This window comes from Eriocheir sinensis, unplaced genomic scaffold, assembly GCF_024679095.1.
Source record: "Eriocheir sinensis breed Jianghai 21 unplaced genomic scaffold, ASM2467909v1 Scaffold216, whole genome shotgun sequence".
NCBI classification, from domain to species: domain Eukaryota; kingdom Metazoa; phylum Arthropoda; class Malacostraca; order Decapoda; family Varunidae; genus Eriocheir; species Eriocheir sinensis.
In genome coordinates, this window is record NW_026111517.1 from 332465 (window position 1) to 343927 (window position 11463).

At 40.3% G+C, this 11463-nt stretch overlaps 1 long non-coding RNA gene across 1 annotated transcript; it reads left to right on the forward strand.

The window, feature by feature from the left end:
• The first annotated feature begins 709 nt into the window (after nt 1–709).
• On the forward strand, nt 710–2619 carry LOC126990862 (uncharacterized). Its single transcript, XR_007744866.1, has 3 exons — nt 710–822; nt 1103–1250; nt 2428–2619. It is a non-coding gene; the product is annotated as an uncharacterized LOC126990862 (long non-coding RNA).
• Nucleotides 2620–11463: the final 8844 nt, after the last annotated feature.

Genomic DNA, 11463 nt, shown 5'->3' on the forward strand with positions numbered 1-11463 from the left:
CCAGAGGGTGTACAGGAGCGATAGGACAGGATGCAGAAATAAGATTGTGATATATGCCTTTGTTCAACACGATGCAAGACAAAGGAGGAAAGAAGATTACCATGTTCTGAGAAGGTGGAGTTGCTTTTTTTTATTACCTTACCGAGGAGGTTTATAAGCTTGTGTAAATATGGAACTGATCTTTTAGCTAAGCCGATATTTGACTCCTTAGGTAACACAACGCATGGGAAAGGAAGGAAAGCAGGACAAGGGAGATAAATATTGCCTCCTTGCCTTCCTCTCTCTCTATCAACTCAATCCACTCCAACAGAGTTGACTCCTTGGGTAACACTGTGTATGAGAAAGAAATGAAGAGGGAAGAAGATAAGGGTCGTATTTTAAGACATTTCGCCGCCCAAAAACACATATTTGACAAGGCTTTCGCAGGAGTTGTGGGCATTTCCAGGAGTAGTTTTATGGCCCTGGTGTTAGTTTGACCCTTCTTCTGTACCGTGAACCTGAGGAAACACTCATTAGAACTCGACTGACCTCCTCTTTAACCTTTAGAAATTGTTAATGTGAGAAGCGATAGTGTCTTATAATACCAACCTAAGCATTGCCTCCTAGCTTCCCACACTCTCTCTTCTCATGCACCTCAATCAAAGCCATCTTTATATAAAAGCCTTAGCCTGGCCGCGAAAACCATCGATGACGTCACGCGTTGGGTCCGTTGGCTGGCGGTGGCCGGCGCGGGAGGGGGGGGGACAAGGAGCATCAGTTGCATTTCAAACATTGTGGTGGTCGGATGTACTCGCTCCAACACAGTGACACTCCATGTACAAGGTGAGAAACTTATTTAGTTGTGAATTAGTACAGTACTTTATTATCATAGTACTGTATAAAACTGTAAAAATCACGTGAATATCATGTGTCATATCATTCCAAACACCGTGATGAATGCCACAGCCCCTGATATAAAAAAAGTAAAATATCTCCCTTTTCAGGATATTAAATTATAAATGTAATAACTGATGATGGAAGTTCTTATGAATTTTCTATTTGCTGAGGTGAATGATATAATACACCTTGACAATACGCATGTTAATTATCACTTTGTTTCTAGGTAGACTGAATCTACTGCAAGGCATCATGGACCGGTTTCATACATATGCATCTCTGGTTGGCTGGCATAAGCATGATCCTGTGAGCTAGTGTTACTCCTGGCAACTACTTTTGACTAGTTCTTCCTGTGAAACAGCTGTCTTTCAAAGGTGAGAATTTAAAATTTAACATTGCATAAAAAATTAATATATGACTGATAGGTGATAGGAATAAACAAGATAGGATTAGCAACGGGAGTACTTACTGTATAGATTTTAGAAACTGTAGCCACGTGCCAACAGGTGAGAACAGAATTATGAAAAAGGGAACATCTAGGATGATATACTTGAAATGTTTATGCTAAGGCTACAAGCCTGAGAAACAAGAAGGATGCGTTATTTAGTTATATAATGGAGGAAGATTTATGTGTAGTATGTATTATAGAGGCATGGATACCTATATAATGAAAAGTTTAAGGAGAGTAGGAAAGAGTATGATGTAGATGGGTATACCATATACCTATATTAATCAGAGAGCTGATAGGAAATAGTGTGGGTGTAGTGACTTACATGAGAAACACATTTCCCTTAGTTAGGTTAGGGATCAGATAGAATATAATCTTTGTGGGTTGATGATAGCGCAAATAAAAAACAAGGTAGTAAGAATTGAGCTTTGTATACACCACCAAATCAGTCACCTGAAGTAGATGACATTATAGGTAGTAGGTGAGGTAAATAGGGATTTCTAGGCGGGCACTTATTATACGGGATTTTGATCCTGCCTCAGCAAACTGGGAAACAATTGTAGGTGGTACTGTGCAGAAAATAAGATCATAGAAAGTTTTCAGGATAATTATTCAGTGCAGGTTGTAGACATACCTACTAGGACAAATATATTAGACTGTATTAATTAACATTGAGCATTGTGTGAGGGTTGTTGAGGTGTGTGTGTGTGTGTGTAGTCTCTCTCTCTAGGTTATACCTAACTACTTAGATATGAGTATATACTTTATTTACACTCAAATGAACGCATTTGCTCAAAACGAGTAATGTAAAATTTAGTAGATATTAAAGGCGATATCAGTTGATTATATTAACTTATATTTTAATATACAATCTTTACTCCATACATTCCAAACGGGTTCTAATCTTTGATTACCACTTGTTATTTATTAAAAATCTATCTATATGCCAGGCTCAGATTCCCCAAACAAGGGGGTTGGCCTTAGAAGAGGCATCGACAGATCCACACTTGGAAAGGGTCCAACCTATAAATAAATCCATAATATTTTCAATAACTTGCCTATCACATTGTTGCTACAAGGTTTCATAAAACTTGTATTTGCAGATGCCGAGGTCATGCTGTGTGCCAGGATGCAAGTCCAACTATAAATCTGCAGATGCCTCTGCGTTCAGTTTCCCTAAAGATGAACAGCGACGGCAGCAGTGGATGAGGGCTATCCACAGGAAAGACTTTACTCCAACAGAAAATACAATTGTTTGTTCCAAGCACTTCCAAAAACGTTTCATCATTACAGAAGACAGTATGACACGTGCTGATGGAACTGTAGTAACAGCAAAGAGAGGCAGGCCATCTCTACATAAAGATGCTTGTCCAACCATCTTTGAAAACCAGCCCAAGTATATGTCCAAGGAAATACCAGCTCCTCGCACCACTCCACAGGAAAGGAGAGACAAGCTAATTGAACGTGATGAAAGGTGTTCAGTGATTGGATTGAGAAAGACCAAATAAACAGCTTTAAAGAATTTTGTGAAGGATTTACTGAAAAGCTCTCTAAAGGTTGGCTGCATCTTTCCAGTGATGACTATGTGTCTTTCCTTAGAATTAACTGCGATGGCCAACCAAAGCTAACAGTGTCCTTTAAAGTTATGTCAGATTTAACAGTTTCAGTGTGGCTTGAAAATAATACCTTAAAACCAAGAAAGTTGAAGTGGCTTTTAGGAGAAGCAAATGCATGTGATTTGTGGTCAAAATTTGAGAATTTACTTAGTCACCTTAATCTTGAATCTGCATCAACTTTAACTGTCACTGATAAACTTACTCAGTGTAAAGAAACTATTGAAGAGATTTTGGAAACTGACAATGATGAAATGAGCTCCAAAAAGAAAGTGATGTGGTTCTGTGCTGAACAACTAGGTTTGATCTGCAAAGATAGTATGAAATACAGCTGTGATTTTTGGTTTGGTCTTACAGTGTGTTTATGACCAATCCATCACTGTACACAAGTCTGCGTGACAGTGGAGTTCTCGTTCTTCCTCACCCTAATTACCTTAGGAAACTGAGTATATCTACTGGTGCTAAGTGTCTAAATACAGAAAATTCACATGAACTGTTTCTGAAGGAAACATTTTCTAGTCTGAAAAGTGAAGAAAACTGGTGAACGTACTGCTTGATGAGATACATGTAAAGAAGGGTCTTTCTTATAAAGGAGGGAAAATTTATGGTGCTTCTGTGAATTCAGATGAACCAGCAACAACAATTCAGGCTTTCATGATTTCATCACTTTTATCAAAGCACAAGCATGTTGCTGCTTTGTATCCAGTCTGCAAACTGACAGCTGACACCCTTCTTGACTTAACACACAAAGTTTTGGCATTCCTACATGATATTGGATATAAAGTTGTTTCATTGATTTCTGACAATAACAGGGTTAATAGAAAGATGTTTGAAAAGTTATGTGATGGGCCTCTTACCCCCTCCATTTCAAATCCCTATGATTCAAGTGAGCAACTTTTCCTCCTGTTTGATTCAGTCCATTTGCTAAAATGTATACAAAATAATTGGTTCAATCAGAAGAAACCCATTCAAACTTTTGTAATACCTTCACCTTCCAACCTCACAATTCAAGAGGAAGCAAGTTTACAGCCACTGAAAGAACTGTATGCCAAAGAAAGAAAGAAATGTGTGAAGCTAGCTCCAGGCTTATCAGAAAAGTACTTTTCCCCAATAACTTAGAAAGGCAGAATGTACAGCTTGTTGTGAGGTTGTTTGATGAAAAGAATGTGGCTGCACTGAAAACTATGAATTTGCCAGGTGTGTCAGGCACTGCTGCTTTCTTGCAACAAATCATGTCATGGTGGCATATAGTAAATGTTAAAACTCCAGATAAAGGTGTTGCCCTCCGTCAAGCACAATGTGACCCCATCAGGCAGGATTCATCTACAGATCCAAACTTGCTGTTTCTCACTACCTTTGTTCAGTGGCTTGCAGCTTGGGAGGGAATGGAATTGGTGCAGCATGAAAGGATTGGTCAGCTCTCGAGAAGCAGCTTTAGCTCTGAAGCACACGACAGCAACCCTAGTTAAGTTATGTGATTACCTCTTGAAAGACCATGACTTTCGCTATGTTTTGTTGGGAAAGTTCCAAACAGACAAACTGGAAGGTAGATTTGGACAATACAGGAAAATGAGTGGTGCAAATTATAATGTGGCTGTTGCTCAAGTAATGGAATCTGAGAGGAAAATCAAAGTTATTAATGTTCTTTCAATGGGTTCATCAAAATTTGGACCATTAACTCTCACTGAATTGAACCACTCTCAACTTGAATCTAAATCTCACTCTGAATCCGTAGACTGTCTGGAGAAATTCAAGGTGTTGAGAAGTATGTCAAAGAGCAGAGTTTGTCAAAGCAAGATGAAAGTGTGATGATGTACATTGCTGGTTATGTAGCTCATGTAGTCAGGAAAAGACTTAAGTGTGACCTGTGTGTGAGTCGGATTTCTCTTGATAAAGTAATGGAGGCAGAAATTCCTGAAGAATGTCAGTATCTCCATAGTCTTGATAGAGGAGGCTTGAAATGGCCAACAGATTTCACTCTGTCTGTGTGTATCCACACCTATCAAATATTTCAAGCTCTCCTAAACAATTTTAAGACAGAATTTATTCAGTGCACCAGTAACCAACGACTAGCCCTCGTTAGGTTATCACTGAATTTTCAAGGGACTCTGGTTGATGTAGAGGAATGTTGTCCATGTAATACATCAGTAAGTCAACTTCTGAGGATGTGTATTTGGCCTGTGACAAATATTTTGTTGAATAACTTCACAAAATCATACAATGATACAGTAGGCCGAAAGGACGATAAAAAAAGGAAGCTGTCAACATTGAAAGAGTCTTAGAAGACAGTATATAGGTTATCTCTTAAGACATTTTCAATTAAGGATCAATGTAGGTATTTTATTGCAATGGAGGATGGTTGTGTGACTGATGATATATGCTCTGTAGAGTGGTAGGGATTGATTTATATAAATGCTTTCAGTATTTACGTATTGCCCTTTTTTCTTGAGCATATTTTCTATTTTGGGGCACAACATTTATCTACACAAATATTGTTTTGACCTGATATTTACTCCCTGAAATATTATTGATTTATTTTTTTCCATTAAAGTAAATGGTATGTTTTCATCAATATTTTTATTTCCCTGACTAATGCTATATCTGGATAAAGGTAAGTGATACATTTATTAGAGAAACCAGGATCTAAATTAAAAAAAAAAAAAAAAACTAATGGAGATCTAGATTTACTATACAAGATGAAGTAAATATAAAATTACTACTACTACATGCAATCATGTACAGTAATAATAATAATAATAATAATAATAATAATAATAATAATAATAAATAAATAATTAAAAGGTAATAATAATAATAATAATAATAACAATAATAGTTATCATAATGATACTATTAATAATGTTAGTGGATAGCGTGAAAAAGGTGGATGAGAAATTAGAAGAGTTTTAGTGAGTGAGGCGTTGCGGACCCAACGCGTGACGTCATCGATCCCAGGCTAAGGCTTTTATATCAAGATGGCTTTGCCTCAATCCACCGCGTAAGGAGGGAGGGAGGGAGAGGTTTGTTTTAACTCGCCGCGGCTCAAAATCAAAGGCGTTGTTTTACTCCGTCCCTGTCGCCACGAAGAGAGGGAGGAATGTATCATGTGTGTGTTAACCTCGGCATCACAGGTTCACTTTGCCTCATTCCGGGAAGCTGGTATTAAGTTTTCCTTTGGCATATTTGCTGGGAAGTATATCTTGATTTGGATAAAACGAGAGGCAGGGAGAGAGTGTGTGTGGGGGAGAGAGATAGATAGATAGATAGATAGATAGAGAGAGAGAGAGAGAGAGAGAGAGAGAGAGAGAGAGAGAGAGAGAGAGAGAGAGAGAGAGAGAGAGAGAGAGAGAGAGAGAGAGAGAGAGAGAGAGAGAACATGTATCTAAATAGTTAAATAAGCAATAACAGTAATTTGGATACATAAAGATAGAAAGATAGATAGACAGAGATAAAGGGTGGGAGAAAAATATAATACCTGAGTAGTTCGAATAAGCAATAAAATGTAAAAGGAAATCATATACCTTAAAATTAACGTGTATATACTTTAAAAAAATAATGTAGAACTCTAAGCCTTTCCCCGGACTCTCCTCAACGCGATACAAAGAAACAAGAAAATATTGTGTGTGTTTAGGTTTTAACCCTCAGGCTTGCTTCATCTCCTTCCTAGAACACGGTATTAGATTTTCCACGGCTCTTATTATAGTCTTGCGGGGAGGGCCAATCTAATTTTTCTCTTTTTGGCCACTCTGTTCAGGAGCAGTAAGTAGCGGGTGTTTTTTCATTGCACTGTCTCCTCTGCTGTAAAAAAAAAAAAAAATTGATGGCCTCTCGGTACAAGGCCCATATTCTTTAGCGCGTCGCCATCTCAGTTCGCCCCACTCTACTCTATTCAGGAGCAGTAAGTAGCGGGTGTTTTTTCATTGCACTGTCTCCTCTGCTGTAAAAAAAAAAAAAAATTAGATGGCCTCTCGGTACAAGGCCCATATTCTTTAGCGCGTCGCCGCCTCAGTTCGCCCCACTCTACTCTATTCAGGAGCAGCAAGTAGCGGGCTTTTTTTTATCATCGCACTATCTCCTCTGCGGTAAAAAAAATAGATGGCCTCTCGGTCTAATGCCCATATTCTTTAGCGTGTCGCCGCCTCAGTTCGCCCGTTTGAAAAGCCTCACGTGGAAGTTCCTGAGGCTTTTCATGAACGCCCTTGTGATACTAATGATTGTTTGCACGACTTCCGCATCTTCAGTTCATGTACAGAAACAAAATAGTATACGTCAATACATAATTCCTTTCGCTCTATCCACTGACACTATTTTTTTTCCAATGCTTCAGCTCCGGCGCGTGTTTAGGCGAGGCGGATTAACTATTTCATTGTCACGCTGAGGAGGGTGACGCTTGTTGTTGTTCGCACCGACACGCTTCCTGGTGCATTAGTTCGCCCTTCACGCTAATCAAAAAACTGTATGGACTCTCAATTGAGTTTTTGGCAGTTTATGTAAATATGCGACACTTAACTAAAAGGTTTGATGGCCACGTGTATATGCGCTCTGATTTTTATGATAACTGAGTGAATATATGAACTGTGAAGTGATTTTTTCTTTTTTGTGTGTGTGGGTTTTTTTATTAATTTAGGCTTGTTTTATTATTCCAGGATTTTTTTTTCTATTTAATGTTAAAAGAAGAAGAAGAAGAAGAAGAAGAAGAAGAAGAAGAAGAAGAAGAAGAAGAGTAGGAGGAGGAGGATAAAAGGAAGACGACGCGAAAAATAAATTAATTGATAGAAAACAGAATAGGCCGGGAAGGTTGAGAAATAACAAAGTGAATTAGAAGAACAAGAAAAACAAAAACAAAAAAACAACACGAACTAAACAAGAAGAACAAGAAGAACGCCTACTTGAAATAATATGTGAACTAAGAGAGAAAGAAAAAGTTTACAGAGGAGACATGATAAAATAAGTCACTGGCTTGCTTGACTCGTCTCCATCTGTTGCTCTTGCTTTCATCCTTCCCTCCTTCTTCCTCTCCTCCCTTCCCTCTCTCCCTTCCTTTCTCCTTCCTCCCCTCCCTCTCTCCCATCCTTCCTTTCTCCTTCCCTCTCTCCCTTCCTTCCTTCCTTGCTTTCTCCTTCCCTCCTCGCCTTCCTTCTCACGCTCTTCTTATCTCAATCCACTGCGTACGGGAAAATAATAAAAGGAGATTAGAGAGAGTGGGAGAGAGAGAGTTCAAAGCTACACATTCCTCCTTCCCTTACTTCCTTTCCCTTCTTTCCTTCTGCTCCTTCTCTCGCTTCAAATCCCTTCCATTCCTTTCCTTTCCTTCCCTTCCCTTCGTCCCATTTTCTCTCCTCTCTTTTCTTTTCCTTACTCACTTTTTCTTTCTACAATTTTCTTTCCTTCTCTCTCCCTCAATTTCCTTCCCTTTCTTCCAGTTCTTTTCCTCTCATTCCCTTCATTTCCCTTCTCTCCTTCCCTTTCCATCCCTTCATTACTGTTTCTCTCCTAGTTTACTTCCCCTTCTCTTTACTCATTCCCCGTTCATTCCCAGCCCACCATTCCTGTTGCTTTTCGCTCCCTTCCCTTCCCTTCCCTTCCCTTCCCTTCCATTTCTCATATCTATTTCATTGCCTGCTATTCCTCTCCTTTTCCCTTTCCTCTTTTACCCTTCCTTCTATTTCCTTTCCTCTCACTTAATTTCTCTTCCATTTCCTCGGTTTTTCCCTTCCCCTCAATACAGAGGAGGATGGCAGAGATGATTCAGGGGGTGAGAAACTAGCCGTTATGTTCTTAAAACTGTTTTTTTCCTTTCCTTCTCCTCTCCTTCCCTTTACCCCCATCCATTCCTCCCCCTCTCTCTCCATCCTTCTCTTTCCCTTTCTCCCCTTCCACCTCTCCCTTCCCCGACCCCTCCCTTCCTTCCAGTTCCTTTTCAGCCGCGTGAAGTGATTAAAAACTTGGCGTCGCTGGTGATAAGCTTTCCACTCTAACTTGTGGCGCCGCTGCGATTTCCTCAAGGCAAGACGGCGGCCACTGTTCCAATGCCCCCGAAACCTTTCTGTGGGAGCTAATTCATTTAGAACACCCTCCATTACCCCTTCCCTCCCCTTCCCATGTCCCACTCCTGTTCCTCCCTCTCACTGTCCCTCTAGTCTCCTGTTCCTGTTTATCTCTATCTCCTTCCTTCTCTACCCATTCCTCTTGTTCCTTCTTCCTCCCATTTCTCTCTTTCTTCAGCCCCTATATCTTCTATCTCTTCTTCTATTCTTCTTTCTCCCATTCCTCCCTTCTCCTGTTCCTCCCTCTCTCTCTCCCTCCCTCTGTCCCTTCCTCTGTTACCTAAAGTCCTATTTCTCCCCCTCCTCTCCTCTCTTTATTTCATTTACTTCTTTTTTTCTTAGCCCTTTGCTTTTCTTCTCCCTCCTTCATGTCCCTCCCCTTTCTGTAGCAACCTTCTTCTCCCTTTCTTCCTTCTCCTGTTCTTCCTTTTCCTATTCCTCCTTCTATCTGTCCCTCTCTCCTTCTGTGTCTCTTTTTCTCTCTCTAGCTCTGTCCCTCCCTCTCCTTAAGTCGGCCACTGTTCTGCCGCCTCTAAAGCCTTTCTGTAGGGGGGTAATTCATTTAGGATACCCACTCTTTGACTCCCCCCTCCACTCCCCTCTCCTCTCCCTCCCCCTCTCCATCTCCTGTCCCTCCCTCCTGCTGTTACCTAATGGCCTACTGCCGCTCTTCCTTATACTTCTGTCACTTGTGTTTCCATTTTTTTATACTATTTTACTTTTTGTTTATGTAACTGATATTTTTTTTAGAACCATATCCCTTCCTTCTCCCCTTCCATTTCTGTCCCTTCCCTCTTTTCCTGTTCCTCTTTCTCCTTTCCCTCCCTCTTCTGTCCCTAAAATTGGTCTTGTCACTCTTGTCCTGTCCCTTCCTTCTCTCTTTCCTGTCCCTCCATCTTATGTTCTTCCCTATCCTGTCTGTCTATGTCTGTCTGTCTGTCTGTCTAGTACCTAATGTCCTTGTATTCACCCTTCATGCCGTCTCTTCGTTCCACTTTTTCTTTCCTCCTGTTTCTCTTTTTTGTTTCCATTATTTAGTTTTCCTTTTCTTTCTGTCTTTGTTTATGTAAGAGATAACTCACTTAGTACCCTTCCCCTACCCCCCCCCCCTGTCCCTCCTCTTTCGTTATCTAATACTCTCTCTCTCTCTCTCTCTCTCTCTCTCTCTCTCTCTCTCTCTCTCTCTCTCTCTCTCTCTCTCTCTCTCGCCCTACGTCTTTCCCCCTCTCTGCCTCCGCCTCCTCCTCCTCCTCCTCCTCCTCCTAGTTCCCATCCCTCAAGTCTTACATAACCTGATCCACTCCCCTCCTCTTCCTCCCCTTCCCTTTTTCCCCTCCCTTCCCACCTCAACACCTTGCCCCCTCCCCTTTCTTCCCCTCTCTTTTTTTCTTATACCATATGTCACCTTACCTCTTATTTCTTTTACCCTTATTCCCTCGTTTCTCTTGTCTCCTCCTCCTCCTCCTCCTCCTCCTCCTCCTTGAGTCTGATAAAACGAAGGTCACTCAGACGAATTTTGTTGCTACTCAGAGTCAACGAAAACCGATAAACGTGAGAGTAAATGCGTAAAAGTAAGAAAGTAAATAAGTAAATAAACGACAAGTAGAATAAAATCAGTTAATAGAACATCGTATTTCAACAGTAGTAGTATTATCATTAGCAGTAGCAGTAGTAGTAGTAGTAGTAGAAGTAGTAGTAGCAGTTGTAGGAGGAGGAGGAGGAGGAGGAAAAGAAGGAAAAGAAGGAGGAATAGGAAGAGGAGGATACGGAGGCGGAGGAGGAAGAGGAGGAAGATTAAGACGAGGACGAGGAGGAGGAGGACGAGGCAAAGTAAGAAAAAAAATACAAAAAATAAACTAAAGGCGATGAGTAAGGTGGGGATGTGGTGATGGCGGTGGTTATGTTGTTGTTGTTGTTGTTGTTATTTTTCTGGTGGTGGTGGTGGCGGGGGTGGCGGGGAGGAGTAGTCTAATGAGGCAGCGTCTCTGGTGTCTAGTCAGCAGCTAATCAGCATCACATCAGTTGTTTTGTTAATAAGCTTTGATAACGAGCCGCCGCCAGACCAGATTTTGTTTAGCCGAGCAGCGTTTTGGGTTGTCAGTATTCATGCGTCTACTTTTACTCAGTTTATTTATTTATTCATCACTTAGCATTTATTTAGCTGTCTATTAGTATACTCTTGCAATACGATGACGGAACACATTCTTGACATACTCCTGGCGACTCCTCTCTTCTTCTAAAAGAGGGCATAGACGAAGGAATAAGATGAAGAACAAGAGAACAAGTGCTATAAGAGGAACAAGGAAAAGAACAAGAACAAAAACATGAAAAAAGAACTAGCTATATATATAAAAAAGAACAATAAGAACAAGAGCAACTAGAACAAGAACAAAAAAACAAGAAAAAGAAAAAGCTAAAAGAACAAAAGAACAAAAATAACAGGAGCAAGTAGAACAAAAAAGCTAAAAGAACAAGAAAT